Source organism: Trachypithecus francoisi, unplaced genomic scaffold (assembly GCF_009764315.1).
Source record: "Trachypithecus francoisi isolate TF-2019V2 unplaced genomic scaffold, Tfra_2.0 Lachesis_group11, whole genome shotgun sequence".
NCBI lineage: Eukaryota > Metazoa > Chordata > Mammalia > Primates > Cercopithecidae > Trachypithecus > Trachypithecus francoisi.
The window spans coordinates 25411784-25430280 of record NW_022681456.1 but is presented as its reverse complement, the minus strand read 5'-3'; the positions used below and the strand labels follow the sequence as shown (position 1 = coordinate 25430280).

Sequence of the window (18497 nt, the reverse complement as noted above, 5' to 3'; positions counted from 1 at the left end):
AGTGTGCGAGGCACTCACACTATCCTGACCTGAGAAACAGATCTGGGACCCAGAGGAACTTATCAAACCTCCAGCATCTTGTGTAGCCCTATTCGTGGGACCACCTGGATACCCCACCCCCTTGTCTTTATAGGGAGCAGAACACACGTGATATATGTCAGCAAACAAAGTCCAGGAAGTATATTTTCGCCTGAGGCAATATCTGAAAATTGTAGGCTCCAGCCTCCAAAGTGAGTCTTCCTCTCAGTACCTCTCTTCTAGATACATTGAGACCTTTCTTCCCAGCATGAAGTTGAACCCCTTAATGAATGAAGTCCTGGAACTGCTTAACCATGCTCCCTATAATCTCTGAATAATCTTCCTTTTCCACAACCTCAGGCATAATCTCATCTTCTGTTTCTATTACAATTTCAAATTCTGGAAAAAGGAAGTTGTGGTCTGGAGTTGTAAGGTTCAGATGATCTGGTTGTGCACAAGCCTGCTTATGTCCCAATCTCCGGTCTAGGGTCTGATACTCCTTGCCGCAGTAATACGCTTTGTGGCATCTAGAGCAAGTTTTGGAGCCTAAACAGCCACAAAACCTGCAGAGATGAGCACCAGACTTAAGTTGGAGATACACCAATTCTCCTGTTTCTGGGGGAGGATTCTCAGAAGGTGGCCCATATGAATAAAAATCATTTTTCCTGGGTAGCTGATTCCTAGAAACTCGTAGGCTCGCATAGCATGGCGGCTTGCCGCAGCAGAAGCTGAAGATGCCACGGTGGAAGGAGTCGGCGTGGCCTGGCGGGGGCTCTTACACCTGCCGCAGGGAAGAGAGTGGACGGCCGCACAGCGCGCAAACCACGCCCAACCACGCCTGCCGCCCTACGCCTGCCGCGCCCAACCACGCCTGCCGCCCGCCCACCCTGCTGCGGAACTGCTAGCTGCGCGGCAGTCAAGCCGGCGCCAACTCGGCGAAGGCCAGCTCCACAGGTCCCGCCCGGGCGGTAGCCATGTGGGGCGCGGGCTGGCGAGGGGAGCAGCCCGTAGCTAGGTCTCCCATTGAATTTTGATGGGTTTTTCTTAGGAAAACTTTCAACTCTGTTGTATTTTTCTCTCCAAGATACTCCAAGTATGTTTTCACCTGTGAGGCAATATCTGAAAATTGTAGGCTGCAGCCTCCAGAGTAAGTCTTCCTCTCAGTACCTCTCTTTTAGTCATTGAGCCCTTTCTTTAAACTCTGATTTTTACTTTCTTGACTGAGTTGTTATAACATGACACAATAAAACCATCTTGTTACAGAAATTGGGGAAAGGATGTTTTGGGGGAACAGGTTTGATACGTTTCCCATGCACCTTCTTATTGGCAATGCTGATGATCAAAATGCAAGGAGAATCTTTTAATTAAGTTGAATTTTATTTTCCACTTGCATTCTTTAATACTTCTGCTGAAGGAATTGGTAAGAGGCCAATTAGTACAGTAGACTATTATAAGTGAACTTGATGATTTTGGAGTAGGCTTTGAACTTAATGCCAATAGCATTCCATTATTTTTTAGTTAATTCATTCAATGAGAGCAAAGGACATTTAGAAACTTGGTATTTTCATACTGAGTTTTATGGTGAACAGCTAAGACAGCCACAGCTTGTCAATCAAGATCAGACACTAGAACGCCATTATCTGTTTTGGAGTTAAGAGTTTTTATTCCCCTGTTAATAGACTGAAGGATAAATTTAAGGCACTTTTTTCTTAAAAGAAATGGAGCAATTTAGTTAAAACAATCAAAATAAACTTTTGAATGGCTAATCTTCATCTGAGATCAGACAGTTCCCTTCAACTCCCAAATTCACAAAGGCTCTGTGAGTGTGTCTTTGCATTTGCAAAAAACCATGGGAAACTTTGAGTTTCACTTTTACCATCTAAAGGAGACCTGTGTGCAGTTCTTATCTAACTAGATCTTATTATTTGGTTTATATTTCTATTAAGTGACTGCCACTTCATGTACATGTATACATATGTACATATATATATTTAATTGCCTTTCAGAATTAGTATAGACTATATTGCTTTACAAATTATTATGTGTACCTGAAGTGTTGCTTTTTGGAGGAGTCTCAAGGATTTTTCTCAGCCTATCATACTGTTTCTGTGGCTTTGTCTCATTAAATATTTATTTGTTTTGGAGGAAGTGACATTGGTGTAAACTAAGCCCTGTGACAACCATTAGAAATAAGGTTACTGCTTGGGGTTTTTCTTACTGTGGCAAAATTTGGTGGAATTGTAACACTTGTGGCTTAGACTAAAATCCGGCTTATCTTCTGTACCCAAGACCTGTTATTAATTACTTGGGTGATGTCAGGCAAATTACCTGAGATCTTTATGCCTGTCCAACACTTGTGAATGCGCACTTTATAGGCTGAGTATGAACTTTTTACCTTTATTTTAGTTAAAATATCATGAATTTTATCTTCTTTTTCTGCAAACAGCCCTCCATTCTGAATCTTTGCTGCATGAGGACACACTGCCCCCTACAGGAACTAGATAGTATAATATCTGCCCCTGGCGTGTCTGGAATTGGTTCCTTCTGGTGGGCTCTTGGTCTTGCTGACTTCAAGAATAAAGCTGTCGACCCTGGCGGTGAGTGTTACAGTTCTTAAAGACAATGCGTCCAGAGTTTGTTCCTTCAGCTGTTCAGATGTGTCTGCAGTTTCTTCCTTTGGGTGGGTTCCTGGTCTTGCTGACTTCAGGCGTGAAGCCACAGACTTTGGCAGTGAGTGTTATAGCTCTTAAAGTTAGTGTGGACCCCAAGAGTGAGCAGCAGCAAGATTTATTGTGAAGAGTGAAAGAACAAACCTTCCACACTGTGGAAGGGAACCGGAGCAGATTGCCATTGCTGGCTCCTGGGTGGCTAGCTTTTATTCCCTTATTTGGTTGCACACACGTCCTGCTGATTGGTCCATTTTACAGGGTGCCAATTGGTCCATTTTACAGAGTGCCAATTGGTCCATTTTACAGAGTGCTGATTGGTTCATTTTACAGAATGCTGATTGGTGCGTTTACAAACGTTTAGCTAGACACAGAGCGCTGATTGGTGCATTTACAAACCTTTAGCTAGACACAGAGCGCTGATTGGTGTGTTTTTACAGAGTGCTGATTGGTGAGCTTACAAACCTTTAGCTAGACACAGTGCTAATTGGTGCATTTTTACAGAGTGCTGATTGGTGCGTTTACAAACCTTTAGCTAGACACAGAGTGCTGATTCGTGCATTTACAATCCTCTAGTTAGAAAAGTTCTCCACGTCCCCACTGGACCCAGGAAGTCCAGCTGGCTTCACCTCTCACTGGGATTGGGAGGTGCTGACTGCCTGGGGTCAGGGATGGGAAGCTTGGGCTGAGCCTGAGGGGTCCTGGAGGTTGAGACTAACTCTTTATTTTCTAAAAGAAATGGCAAATACAACCATTATTTGTTGTTTTTCTCCTTTATTATGTAAGCATTGAATGTTCATGGTAGAAAGTGTGGAAATTGCAGATGCACGAAATGAACTAAATGGAACCATTCCATAAAAATAATCCCCAAACCCAGGGGCCCTGACCATTTGTATGTGAGTTGGCCTCCTTCATGTCTTATGTCTACATGAGCTCCCTCCTCATTATCCCATAGGAAAGAGAGAATGAGTCCTTAAAAAGTTGTTCACAGGGTAAGGGTTTCTCTCAACTTCATTTTGAGTTGCAAAGGGGAGTTTAGAGAAGACGCTTGGGCCTTAAAGGACCTCCATTAACATGAATATTGGGACCTAAAGAGGTGTCCCAGGAAACCAGGAAAACAAGTGCTAAAGAAATTGGACTCAGACTTCGCAATTATTCCTTGGAAGATGACCTTACACTTACAAGCATGGATGGGATGTATACAGTGTTTTTACAGTTACTTAAAAGAAGAATCTCACATTGACATTGTGGAGGTTTCACACTTAAAGGATTAATTTTAAAATGTCCTAATGCCACATGAATCCCTCGCCGTGGTCAAGAGTTTCCTGATTCAAGGCTTCTGTTTCTCCCTCCGCTTAGACGAAAGAAAAGATGTGAAGCCCTGGAAAACTGGCTTTGAAGATGCCAAACTCGCTTTAGAGAAGAGAAAGGCATTGCTGTCGGAGATACTTGCGAATAATTTGAGTTAAAAAATTGTTTTCTAACCAGATACCGCATGTTCTCACTTATAAGTGGGAGCTAAACATGGAGCATCCGTGGACATAGACATGGGAACAATGGATACTGCAGACTACTTGAGTGGGGAGGGAGGGAGGGAAGGAGGGGGATGAGGGTTGAAAAAGTACCAGTTAGGTACTAGGCTCACTACCTGGGTGCAATGTACGCATGTCACAATCTGCGCATATGCCCTCTGTATCTAAAATAAAAGTTGAAATTAAAAATAAATAAATATAAGACTGGCTGTCTCTGTAAAATAAATTGTTTTCCAGCTGGGTGCGGTGGCTCACGCCTGTAATCCCAGTGCTTTGGGAGGCCGAGGCAGGTGGATCATCTGAGGTCAGGAGTTCGAGACCAGCCTGGCCAACATGATGAAACCCCATCTCCACTAAAAATACAAAAATTAGCCGGTGTGGTGGCATGTGCCTGTAATCCCAGCTACTTGGGAAGCTGAGGCAGGAGAATTGCTTGACCCCAGGAGGTGGAGGTGGCAGTGAGCTGAGATCGCTACACTGCACTCCAGCCTGGGCAAGAGAGTGAAACTCTGCCTCAAAAAAAAAAAAAAAAAGTTTCTAATGTGAAAGGAACCAGCAATACTCATAAAATATATCATATAGATAGATAGTTGCATCTAAGCTGATATAAGTACATATTTGTTTTCCCTAAAAGCTTATATGATCAGGACAACCCCAGCATTTCTGTTCACTCACTGGGACCTTTCTTTTTCTTTTTTGCTTTGGGAAAATTGACTTGGGCATTAGTGGTATGTATATTCCAATGTAATTCCCATTGACTTGGGCATTAGTGGTATGTATATTCATATTTTTAAAGACCTGCTATTTTTATTTTTATTTTTATTTTTATTTTTATTTTTTTTTGAGACGGAGTCTTGCTCTGTCGCCCAGGCTGGAGTGCTGTGGCCAGATCTCAGCTCACTGCAAGCTCCGCCTCCCGGGTTCACGCTATTCTCCTGCCTCAGCCTCCGGAGTAGCTGGGACTACAGGCGCCTGCCACCTCGCCCGGCTAGTTTTTTTGTATTTTTTAGTAGAGACGGGGTTTCACCGTGTTAGCCAGGATGGTCTCGATCTCCTGACCTCGTGATCCGCCCGTCTCGGCCTCCCAAAGTGCTGGGATTACAGGCTTGAGCCACTGCGCCCGGCCAAGACCTGCTATTTTTAAACAATGCATTTTAGATATGTTAGTACACCTTTATGATGATCCATTTCCACTTAATGAATAGTAAATATATTTTTTCTTCCTTATGATTTTGATGTTTTCTTTTTTCTAGCTTACTTTATTGTAAGAATACAGTATATAATACATATAACATACAAAATATCTGTTAATCGATTATTTATATTATCAATAGGCTTCCAGTCAATAGTAGACTATTAGCTGTTACGTTTCCAAAAACGTAGTCAAAAGTTATATGAGGATTTTCAGCTGCACGGGGTGTCGGTGCTCCAGCCCCTGCACTGTGCTAGGTCAATCTTATATCTATGTCATAGCTTCTATGATCTACACAGTATAAAAATATCGTATTGTGGTTTTGTTTTTGCTTTTGTTTTAAAAGACAGGGTGTTGCTCTGTCACACAATCTGAAGTGCAGTGGCACCATCATAGCTCACTGTAACCCTAAACTCCTGGGCTGAAGTGATCTTCCCACTTCAGCCTCCTAAGTAGCTAGGACTATGAGGGTGTGCCACCATGCCTGGATAATTAAAAAAAAATTTTTTTTTTGTAGAGACAGGGTCTTGCCGTGTTGCCCAGGCTGTTCTCAGACTCCTGGCCTCAAGTAATCTTCCTACCTCGGCCTCCCAAAGCACTGGGATTACAGGTGTACACCATCCATGCCTGGCCCAATAATTGTATACTCAAAATTATTGAATGCTTTTCTTATTTCTTTTATCTCGTGTGTGTGTGTGTGTGTGTGTGTGTGTGTGTGTGTGTGTGTTTGTAAGCCATATGCTATGAAAAGCTTCAGCATAGTCTACTGGGCCTAGAGTTCTAGCCCTGGCTTGGCTCTACAGCTTCACATGTCATGGGCTGCCTCCACCTCTTCACTGGCTGATGTCTTTCCACTCCGTGTGCTTTTCTGTTACCTGGCCTTTTCTGTCACCCCTCCTGTCCCTGCTTCCCCTCTAGGCCGAGAGCCCCCAGGGGCATCATTTATGCACCACTGCATCCCCAGTGCCTGTTACAGGCCTGGCATCTGGGAGGTGCTTATTCAATGGTTTTTGAATGAGTACGTGTGAATGATGAGGCCTGAGAAAGAAAATCAGCCCCTGACATCCAGAAATGGGTCTGATGACCAAAAATAGGCCATTATCATTGTCGCTTTATTGGAGATAAATAACCTCACTGAACATCAACATCAGACAAGGTACTCTGAGACTGTGGTAAAGTGTGGAATAAAAACAAGGTTCCTGTGCAGCTTCCAAAATTCCAACATCCTTGTTCCTTGTGGAGGACTGAGTGGCTGCGGCTTCTTTACCAATTAGACCTTTATTCTCACTCGAGGGAGCCTCCCCTTAGGTACAATGTGCTGGGACACTTGGTTGTATAATTGTCCCCACCTTCTGACAGCATCCAATCACTATGGAGCCACTGCTTACTGACATCTAGCCCCAAATGACCAACCTAAAACTGACACCCCACAGTTCCCCCATGGTGCGTGCTTTCCTTCCCTGCAAGGAGTAATAAATCCAACTTGCTCCACTGCATGTGTGTTCCTGAAGGGTATTGACTGGGCTCTTGAGGGGCTGCCTGGGCTCTGCCTCTCTCATCATGTAAAGATGATGGTGATCAACAACACAGGGCTTTCTGTGTGCCGGGCCCTGTTTTGAGTTCCTCCCATATACTCATTTGCATTTTATCCTCACAAAAGCTCTGAGGAGCAGGCACTGTTCTTATCTCTGTTTTGCAGATGGAGGAGCTGAGACACTCAAAGGATTAACCCCCTGGCCCAGGTCACTGGCTAGTAAGTTGCTGAAGTGGGATTTGAACCCATGTGGTCTGGCTCCATGGTCCATGCACTGAGCTAGGGCCTAACCAGGCTTCGAGCCTAGGCAAAACACAGGTCCTGACCTGCCTTCATCCTGTGCAGGTCGCAGAGCTCATTGGAATGTGATGGGAAGGAGGAGAAGAAGGAGAAGGTGATGGAGAGTCCCCTGGAGGCAGCCGAATTTGTGCCATGGCCGAGAGGACCTGGGGTGGACCCTTGACCCACACTGGGCCCAGTCTTGCCTCTCTCCCAGGAACTAAGACTTAGGATTTATGAATACTGCTCTGTCTATGCAGGAACGGTGCATAAGGGTGTGTAAGCTAGGGAACTGAGAGGTGACAACTGCCCTGGACACTGGGAGGGCATTTGGGAAAGATGGAGCAACAAGTAGAGAGAGAAGCAGAGATTGGGGAGCAATTCAAGGGGAGAGTGAGAAGGGAGAGAAGCAAGAGGGAGAGGAGAGGAAGACAGAGAGGGAGGCAGAAGGACAGGGTCAGGGACAGGGATAGGAAGAAATGGAGAGAGAGAGAGAGGATGGAGGAAAGAAGGGAGAAAAGCAGACATACGTATATATACACAGAGGCAGGCGCACACACACACACACACACACACACACACACACGATCCATGTCTCCTCTGTCTGCACGTTAGTCCCAGCGGTTCTCTGCTCCTGCCTGGGAGAATCCACCGTCTCTTGCACCAGGGGTGGCACAGACATGGAATGGTTGGGACCTCTGGCTGGATCCTTCAGCAACCCAGATCCTGGCAACACCTATTGCTGTGGGGGATGAAGGGAATCCAAGCAATTGTTGCTCTCAGGCCCCAAAAGAAGTTGTCTAGTGCGGTCAGGAGGTTTACAGTATGACTGGGAATACATTTCCTTCAATCTTGTCTTTTTTTTTTTTGAGACGGAGTCTCGCTCTGTCGCCCAGGCTGGAGCGCAGTGGCCGGATCTCAGCTCACTGCAAGCTCCGCCTCCCGGGTTCCCGCCATTCTCCTGCCTCGGCCTCCGGAGTAGCTGGGACTACAGGCGCCCGCCACCGCGCCCGGCTATTTTTTTGTATTTTTTTAGTAGAGACGGGGTTTCACCGTATTAGCCAGGATGGTCTCGATCTCCTGACCTCGTGATCCGCCCGTCTCGGCCTCCCAAAGTGCTGGGATTACAGGCTTGAGCCACCGCGCCCGGCCTAATCTTGTCTTACTTTTGCCAACAATTTCCCAGGCAAGTAGTGAATTTTTTTTTGTTTGTTTGCTTTGTGTTTTTAAGAGAGGGAGGCAGCATGGTGATTTGTGAAGGGCTGAACTCAAGACAGACCTAGGTTTAAGTTCTGGTCCTCTCACTTGCTGTGTGACCCTGGACAAGTCACTTCACTTCTCTGAGCCTCTCTCCAACAGCGGGACTAATAATCCTTGCCTTAGAAAGTTGTGGTGATGATGAAAAAGTGGCTGGGAATGGTAGCTCTTGGAAATAGTAGACAGTCAATAAATGTCAGTTCTCTGCTCTTCAGTCCTTTAAAGTTACTGTACAGCAGATCCTCGAATAATGCTAAAATGTTGTTTCATTATAGTGTTGGTGAGAAAAAGAAAAATCAATTCCCAGCCAGGGCCATCATTTGGGTGCAGCCTGTACGTTCTCCCCATGTGTTTGTGGGTTTTCTCCGGCTCTCTGGTTTCCTCTCATATCCCCAAGATGTGCACATCAGGTGAATTGGCATGTCTAAATGGGCCCAGTCTGGGCCGGGTGTGGTGGCTCACACCTGTAATCCCAGCACTTTGGGAAACCAAGGAGGGAGGATCACTTGAGCCCAAGGGTTCAAGACCAGCCTGGGCAACATGGCGAAACCCTATCTCTCCAAAGAATACGAAAATTAGCGGGAGGTTGTGGCACACCCCTGTAGTCCCAGCTACTTGGGAGACTGAGGTGGGAGGATCACCTGAGCCTGGGAGGTCAAGACTGCAGTGAACTGTGATCGCGCCACTGCTCACCAGCCTGGGTGACAGAGAGGGACTCTGTCTCAAAAAAATACATAAATAAAATAAAATGGCCCCATCTGAGTGAGTGTGGGTGTGGGTGTGGGTGTGCTTTGTGAGGGGATGGCGGTCCTGTCCAGTGGGGTTTATTGCCTTGTGCCCTGAGCTGCCAGGATAGGCTGTGGCCACCTGCAACCCTGAACTGGAATTACTGGGTTAGTGATTATCTTACTTGTTTTTATTAATCTTTCTTAAGAGTATGTATAGCTCACACTTACTTCACTATTTGATATTTGAAATGTTTTGGTCTTCATTTAGAAGTTTAGTGATGTTTTTGTGACCAGAAATATGCTGTAGAAACTTAACTGTAGTTTATATCCATTGGCCTGTGGTAACACTGGTGTTGTAGTACATTGTTTCACCTAAAGTTGCAGTTTCCAAGCATCTGCTAATGACATTAGGTGAGGACTTACCCTATTAGTAAAATTTACACTTGACAAGATTTTAAAAAATATTTTCCACTGACAAATAGAATTGTATTTACCTGTCTGCATTTCAATAAATTCGTAGGAATGAAACTAACATCTGGCTCCAATATTTTAACTTTTTAATGCTCTTAATATGGACTGTAAATGATAAATATAACAAGGAAATTTTTATCAACATATAAATGCTTTTCTCAGACATAGTGGGCTCTTTTCTCCTCTGGTTGATTGTGCTGATGAAGATGGCAGTAATGGCTCCATTTCTTGAGCACTCACTGTGTGCCTATCATGTTGGTGATAATGAAGATGGTGGCACTGGCTTTCATTATCTTGAGCACTGCTGTTTGCCCATGCTGATGGTGATGATGAAGATGGTAGTAACGGCTTCCACTTCTTGAGCACTCACTACCATGTGCCTGTCCTGATGGTGACGATGCAGATGGTAATAGTGGCTTCCATTTCTTGAGCACTCACTACTGTGTGCCTGTTCTGATGGTGATGATGAAGATGATAGTAATGGCTCCATTTCTTGAGCACTCACTACCGTGTGCCTATCCTGATGGTGATGATGAAGATGATAGTAACGGCTTCCATTATCTTGAGCACTGCTGTGTACCTATCCTAATGGTGATGATGAAGATGTAGTAATGGCTTCCACTTCTTGAGCACTCACTACCATGTGCCTGTCCTGATGGTGGTGATGCAGACGGTAACAGTGGCTTCCATTTCCTGAGCACTGCTCTGTACCTGCTTTACACTTTACTTGAGTTCTCCCATTTACCCTTCATAACTCTGAGAGGGGTTCCTGTTGAGATCTCCTCTGCAGAAGATGATGGAGAGAAAAGGAGGATGCAGAAAGGGGAAGGGATAGCATGGTGCCCCTCCTTGCTGATTCAGGTGGTTGGAATGGATGCTCAGGTTAAAAATGGGCAGAGCCAGAAATCCCAAGACCTGATGTTAGTAGGATATGGGGCCCAGCTGCCAACATGTGGCCCAGAGCAGTGGAGGATGCCCTGGCTATGCCCTGGCACACAGTCCTCTACTGCCCTGGCATCTGAGCACTGGGGACTGTGCCAGTGGGGTCAGTGCCCTCAGCTGGACACAGAGCAGAACTTGAGAAATATGGGCCCCCGAACCCACAGGACTCAGAAACCCAGCACCCAGGGAGGCCTGGGAGAAGAAGAGGGATGCCCTCAGCTAGCACATGGGGGCTTGAGGTCCTGTTGACTTATAAAGGACCTCATCTGATCTCCTCACTGCACATGCAGGCTTCCTTTCCGGCTCCTTTGTCAACCTTTGTCCCAGCCTTCAAACTTTCTCTTCCCGACGCCATTGTGACACTTCGTCAGTTCTGCTTCTAGTCCACTAGATGCTGCTCTGCACCCACCTAAGTACCATCATTTCTAATTCCTTAGATCCCAGTTTGGTAGAGACAGGTGAGCTGGTCAGCCCTTCAGATTTCCCAGGAGGCAGACTGGAGACCAGAGTGCTTACCAGGGCTCTTTGCCATATGGTAATGATTTAAACTTCAATCACTATAACTTGTGGAGCTCTTTTCACGGATTAGTTCCGGTAACTCCCACAGGCCCCCATGATGTATGTTCCCATCCTACATATGAGGAAATAGTATCTCAGGGAGCTGATGTGAGTTGCTCAGGGTTACACAGCAAATACCTGGATAGGGTGTGATTTGATAAAGCTTTTTGTCCAAGTTCAAATGCCAGAGACATAATAGTGTGATAATGCCAGTAGAAGTTGCTATTTATTAAGCTCCTACTACTGGGCGAAGCTTGCAGAATACAGAGATGACTATGACAGACCTATTCCATGGGCAATTTGTCACGTGTCCACTCCCCTGGGAACTTCAAGGGCAGTGCCCATGTGTCCCCAGCACTGAGCACAGAGCACGCCATAGAAGAGGGTCTCAGCTAATGTTGGTTAAATCAGTGAATGAACTGCTGTGGGCTATACAATAAGCACTTTGGTCTTGTGATATTTTTTCCTCTCTAAAGGGAAGGTGGAGGACAGATTCCCCCACCTGTCTTATCAAAGGTCCCATTTTTGGATGCATTGGCTCAATCACACAGGCCCATCCCTAAGGTCCCTTTTGGTTCTGCAGTGCTGCCACCTATCATTGGTGGTTTAGAACTATCTTTTCCAGGAGTACTTGCTTCTTTATTTATCACCGATGTATGCCCCAGAGCCCTCTACTGCCCTGGCATCTGAGCACTGGGGGACTGGGGAGCAGGGGCAGTGCCCTTAGCTGGACACGGACAGATGGACAGATGGAGCAGAACTCGATATTTCTTTGGAGCCTTAAACACTGTGGAGAATGTGATGAACTCTATAGATGCTTCCCCAGAAAAACATATTCATGCCTACGTTTTACATACAATTTCAGGGCTTCCTAGAGCCTAAGTTAGCATCTCTACTGTAGAGGATTCTTGAAGACCGTAAGATATCAAGAAGGAAAGAATCATATCTCAACTGGTAGCATTATCTGTTCAATCAACACATTCTTATTGAATTGCTGCTAAGTTAATTTTAGCATCCAGATCAGTGAGGAGGGAGCTCTTGGGCAGCAGGGGTTCCAGACAATGGACTCTCAGCTCTCAGGCCACACCTGCTGATGGAGCTCTGGGTGGTTTTCATAGCTTCTCACCTCCGCGATGCACTTGCAACTTTTTCTTCCTCCTGGTCCCTCTCTTCAGAGCCCTTTAGAGCAGGCTTATACAAGATGAGTGTGGAGAATCCTGAATTATCCCCGACTGGCAGCTGTGTTCTTTAGTGCTCATGGGCCAGAGTTTATCCCAAAGGTTAGCAAAATCAGCCGCTCTCAGGGTTATAAGTTCAAAGCCACTCTCATCACAACTTCCTCAACAAAATGTCAGAAATATCTTCCTCTCCATTTTTGTTAATAATAATTTTTTAAAAGCCTTGGCTGTTCATTGGGCACATATGTATTGAGTACTTTCGGGGCACCCAAGACTATGGGCTGAAGGAGATTATATCTTCGGATGAGGCACGGTGGATGGGGGCAGGATGAGCTGATGTCTGGCTGTTAAGTGTCAATCCATGTTTTATAGGGTTCAAAACTGCCAGTTTTGTGGACTGCTTTAAGAAAAAAAATTGTAAAATTTCACTTCAAAAGTGAATGGTTATTTAGAATTAGAGAAGAAACTGCAAAAGCCATCAATTTAAGAAAACTGAGAAACATGACAGACATCACAAAATTCGGGAAAAGAAACATTTAAAATAATTATCTGTAATGCTTTATTCCTGATGTATTTATTTTTTGCCTTCATAGTGCTTGATTACTCCTACATATAACACTAACTTTATAATATTTGGTATAGAAAGAGTAAAACTATATTGCAGTTTTTCTTCCATCATGGAGGATAGAAATCTGTTCTGTATAAATCAGAATTTAGAAAAAAATATTGGTGTCACATGTAATTATTTGTAATGTCATGTTAATTTTAAGGATTGTTGTCAAATTTGGGCAAGCCTCATATCAAGATTCTTACATATGTGAATTGTCAGATTTCTGCAGATTTTGAGTCATGTTTGTGTGTGTGTGTGTGTGTGTGTGTGTGTGTGTGAGAGAGAGAGAGAGAGAGAGCATGCATGATAACTAGTTAAAATCAAATACTCCTGGAATGACACTCATTAATCAATCTGTCATTAATATAAATACGTAAAGAATTTTGTGCTATGTTCATTTTATGTTAAATCAGTTAGAACTTTATATAATCCTGTAATGTGTTGATAAACTTTATTCCTCTTCATTAATTTGGTTATTGAACAATCTAAGTGCCTAATCTTTGATTCTATTTGAAATGTATCTCTTCCTCTTTATGAATTTCTGCTTTTGGTATGATAGGAAAGGTTTTGTTATAACTCTCATTGTTTGGCACATTTATAATTACATACACTGCACTATCAAGTATATTCCAATAGAGAGAACTTCTGTTTTGATTCACCATTGATCAGATTAAAGTCTGCTTCTTGTGATTTTATATATCTTAGCATGAGAACAAAAAATGGAGCCTCTGGTGCCACTGATTTCAAAATTCATTTCTCCTTCACTTCCCACATGGTTCTGGTGGGATATGTTCCCATCTTGGGATTACATCTGGCCCTGCACCTTTGTGTTAGTACATAGAGAGTTGAACTGAAGCAGTATCCCTGGAAGTTACTCCTACTCCAGGATGATGAGCAATAACTTACCTATGTACTGAAGTGGCTGCTTAGCACATCGGTATAACTCACAGAACCTCAACAAAGAACATCCCTAACTCAGCCGTCTCATACCCACACAACACGGGGAGAATTAACCAATGGGAAAAGTCAGGATGCAAAGAAAAAGATGATTGCTTGGTAGGCTATTAATTCCTACCTGCCTCAATTTCAAAACTTGTTATTGGTCTATTCAGGGATTCAACTTCAGATGGATTCACAGCCGAATTCTACCAGAGGTACAAGGAGGAGCTGGTACCATTCCTTCTGAAACTATTCCAAACAACTGAAAAAGAGGGACTCCTCCCTAATGCATTTTGTGAAGCCAGCATCATTCTGATACTAAAACCTGGCACAGACACAACAAAGAGAGAAAACTTCAGGCCAATATCCCTGATGAACATCGACGCAAAAATCCTCAATAAAATACTGGCAAACTGAAACCAGCAGCACATCAAAATACGTATTCTCCATGATCATGTCAGCTTCATCCCGAGGATGCAAGGCTGGTTCAACATATGCAAATCAATAAACCTAATCCATAACATAAACAGAACCAAAGACAAAAACCACTATTATCTCAATAGATTCTGAAAAAGCCTTCAATAAAATTCAACATTGCTTCACGTTAAAAATTCTCAATAAACTAGGTATTGATGAACATATCTCAAAATAATAAGAGCTATTTATGACAAACCCACAGCCAATATCATATTGAATGGACAAAAGCTGGAAGCATTCCCTTTGAAAACCGGTATGAGACAAGAATGCCCTCCCTCACCACTCCTATTCAACATAGTATTGGGAGTCCTGGCCAGGGTGATCAGGCAAGAGAAGGAAATAAAAGGTATTCAAATAGGAAGACAGGAAGTCAAATTGTCTTTGTTTGCAGATGACATGATTCTATTTTAGAAAACCCCATAGTCTCAGCGCTAAAACTCCTTAAGCTGATAAGCAACTTCAGCAAAGTCAGGATACAAAATCAATGTGCAAGAATCACAAGCATTCCTTTACACCAACAATAGACAAGCAGAGAGTCAAATCATGAATGAACTCCCATTCACAATTACTACAAAGATAATAAAATACCTAGGAATACAGCTAACAAGGGATGTAAAGGACCTCTTCCAGGAGTACTACAAAGCACTGCTGAAGGAAATAAGAGAGGACACAAACAAATGGAAAAACATTCCATCCTCATGGATAGGAGAATCAGTATCGTGACAATGGCCATCTGCCCAAAGAAATTTATAGATTCAATGCTATTTGCATCAAAATACCATTGACATTCTTCACAGAATTAGGAAAAACTACTTTAAATTTCATATGGAATCAAAGAAGACGCCATATAGCCAAGACAATCCTAAGTAAAAAGAACAAAGCTGGAGGCATCATGCTACCTGACTTCAAACTATACTACAAGGCTACAGTAACCAAAACAGCATGGTACTGGTACCAAAACAGATGTATAGACCAATGGAACAGAACAGGGACCTCAGAAATAACACCACGCATCTACAGCCATCTGATCTTTGACAAACCAAACAAAAACAAGCAATGAGGAAAGGATCTTCTATTCAATAAATGGTGCTGGGAAGACTGGCTAGCCATGTGCAGAAAATTGAAACTGGACCCCATCCTTATACCTTGTATAAAAGTTAACTCAAGATGGATTAAAGACTTAAATGCAAAACCCAAAACCATAACAACCCTAGAAGAAAACCCAGGTAATACCATTCAAGACATAGGCATGGGCAAAGACTTCATGATGAAAATGCCAAAAGCAATTGCAACAAAAGCCAAAATGGACAAATGGAATCTAATTAAACTAAAGAGCTTCTGCACAGCAAAAGAAACTATCATTAGAGTGAACAGGCAATCTACAGAATGGGAGAAAATTTTCCCAATCTACCCATCTGACAAAGGTCTAATATCCAGAATTTACAAGAAACTTAAACAAATTTACAATAAAAAAGGAAAAGACCCTATCAAAAAAGTGAGCAAGGGATATGAACAGCCACTTCTCAAAATAAGACATTTATGTGGCCAACAAACATGAAAAAAAGCTCGGGCTGGGCATGGTGGCTCATGCCTGTGATCTCAGCACTTTGGGATGCCGAGGCGGGCGAATCACGAGGTCAGGAGTTCAAGACCAGCCTGGCCAATATAGTGAACCCCATCTCTACTAAAAATACAAAAATTAGCTGGGTATGGTGGTGTGTGCCTTTAGTCCCAGCTACTCGGGAGACTGAGGCAGGAGAATCGTTTGAACGCAGGAGGTGGAGGTTGTGGTGAGCTGAGCTCAACACCACTGATCATTAGAAAAATGCAAATCAAAACCACAAGGAGATACTATCTCATGCCAATCAGAATGGTGATTATTAAAAAGTCAAGAAACAATAGATGTTGGTGAGACTGTGGAGAAATAGGAATGCCTTTATGCTGTTGGTGGGAATGCAAATTAGTTCAACCATTGTGGAAGACAGTGTAGCAATTCCTCAAGGATCTAGAACAAGAAATGCCATTTGACCCAGCAATCCCATTACTGGGCAGATACCCCAAATAATAGAAATCATTCTACTATAAAGATACATGCACATGTATGTTTATTGCAGCACTATTTACAATAGCAAAGACATGGAACCAACCCAAATGCCCATCAGTGATAGACTGGATATAGAAAATGTGGCACATATACACCATGGATTACCATGCAGCCATGAAAAGAACAAGATCATGTCCTTTGCAGGGACATAGATGAAGCTGGAAGTCATCATACTCAGCAAACTAACACAGGAACAGAAAACCAAATACAGCGTGTTCTTACTTATAAGTGAGAGCTGAACATTGAGAAAACATGGACACAGGGAGGGAACATCACACATTGGGGCCTGTTGGGGGGTGGTGGGTGAGGGGAGGGAACTTAGAGGACAAGTCAGTAGGTGCAGCAAACCACCATGGCACACGTATACCTATGTAACAAACCTGCATGTTCTGCACATGTATCCCGGAAATTAAAGTAAAATTTTTAAAAAACATAATTGCAACTGAAATATTAAAATATATTGTTTCTATATACTGAATACATATATTTCACATATATTTTGTATTTTAATATATATTGAAATATAGTACTCATGGAAATTAAAATAAAAACAAAAACAAATTTGGCCATGCTTTTCAAGAAATGATTCTCAGCCTCACAGTTACATCCAAAAATCAGTTCAAGATTTACTGTGGATCTAACTATGCAAGATAGAACAATCAACTTTCAGAATAAAATAAAGGAGAATTTTTCATGACTTTAGGGGTAGGCAAAGATTATATAACTGGGTCAAAGGTGCTAACCATGGAGGAAAAATAATAAACTCCTTTAAAACAAAGACTCTTCATCAATAGACACCATTATGAATGTGAAAAGAGAAGCCACAGAGTGGAAAATGCTTCCCATAATACACATAGCCAACAAATATCTTGTATCTAGAAAAAAAAAACCAAGAGGAAATGGGCAAAAGACGTGAATAGGCACTTTGCAAAAGAGGATATCCACATTGCAAAAAAAAAAAAAAAAAAAAAAAGAAAAAAATGAAAATGTACATAGCTTCATTAGTTTGCAGTAAAATACAACTGAAAACCCAACAGGATACTAACACATTTTCACTGGAAAGACTAAAAAGAAAATTCTCAATACCTAGTGTCACTGAGGACATGGGGGCGCTGAAAATCCATTCATTGCTGATGTTTGGGTAAGTAGATACAAAACTCTGAAAAATTATATACTAAAATCTCTTAAAACTGAATACATCCACACCCTTAGACTTTATAGTGACCCCTCTGTATTCTCCCAACACCGATATGTACTTGCGTCCATAAATACACATGATTTGGAATGTTCATAGCATCACTATGCATAGCAGCTGCAGGCCTGAAACTATTCAAGTGCCCATCAGCAATAGAACAAAGTGTGGTACAGTCGTTCTCTCTCAGTTTTGCTTTCTGAGGTTTCACTTACCTATGGTCAACCTTGGTCTGAAAATAAGTGAGTATATCACAATAAGATATTTTGAGAAAAAGAGAAACCACATTCACATAACTTTTATGACAGTATACTATTATATTTGTTCTGTTTTATTATTGGTTCTTGTTGCTAACCTCCTACGGTGCCTAATTTCTAAATTAATGTTATTTTAGTTTTATATGTATAGAAAAAATAATATACATAGAGTTTGGTGCTATATTGGTTTCAGGGATCCCTTGGGGGCCTTGGGATGTATTCTCTCATGGAAAAGGGAGAACTACCGTATATTTACGTGGTGAAATATTACACCACTTTGAGAATGAGCAAATGATAACTGCATGAAAGAATGCGGACTAACCTCACATGGAGGGAAAGAAACCAGACACAAAAGAGTGCCTAGTATTTGTCAGATAATGTGATAAGCAAATCATACACATTACTGAATTCATTCCTTACCATGACACCCTTAGTTACTATATTTATTCCATTTTACAGATGAGGAGGCTGAGGCCCAGAGAAGTTAGGTCTCTTGTCTATGTGCATAGCCAATAAGCTTGAGTAGTTCTGAGACTTGGAGTTGCACCAAGAGATGGAACACA

General features: G+C 42.8%; 1 long non-coding RNA gene and 1 pseudogene across 1 annotated transcript; one reads left to right on the top strand and one right to left on the bottom strand.

Moving 5' to 3' along the window:
* Positions 1–301: 301 nt before the first annotated feature.
* LOC117090970 lies at positions 302–1037 on the bottom strand (annotated as a pseudogene).
* On the top strand, positions 930–2603 carry LOC117090971. Its single transcript, XR_004440183.1, has 3 exons — positions 930–972; positions 1103–1165; positions 2465–2603. It is a non-coding gene; the product is annotated as an uncharacterized LOC117090971 (long non-coding RNA).
* Positions 2604–18497: the final 15894 nt, after the last annotated feature.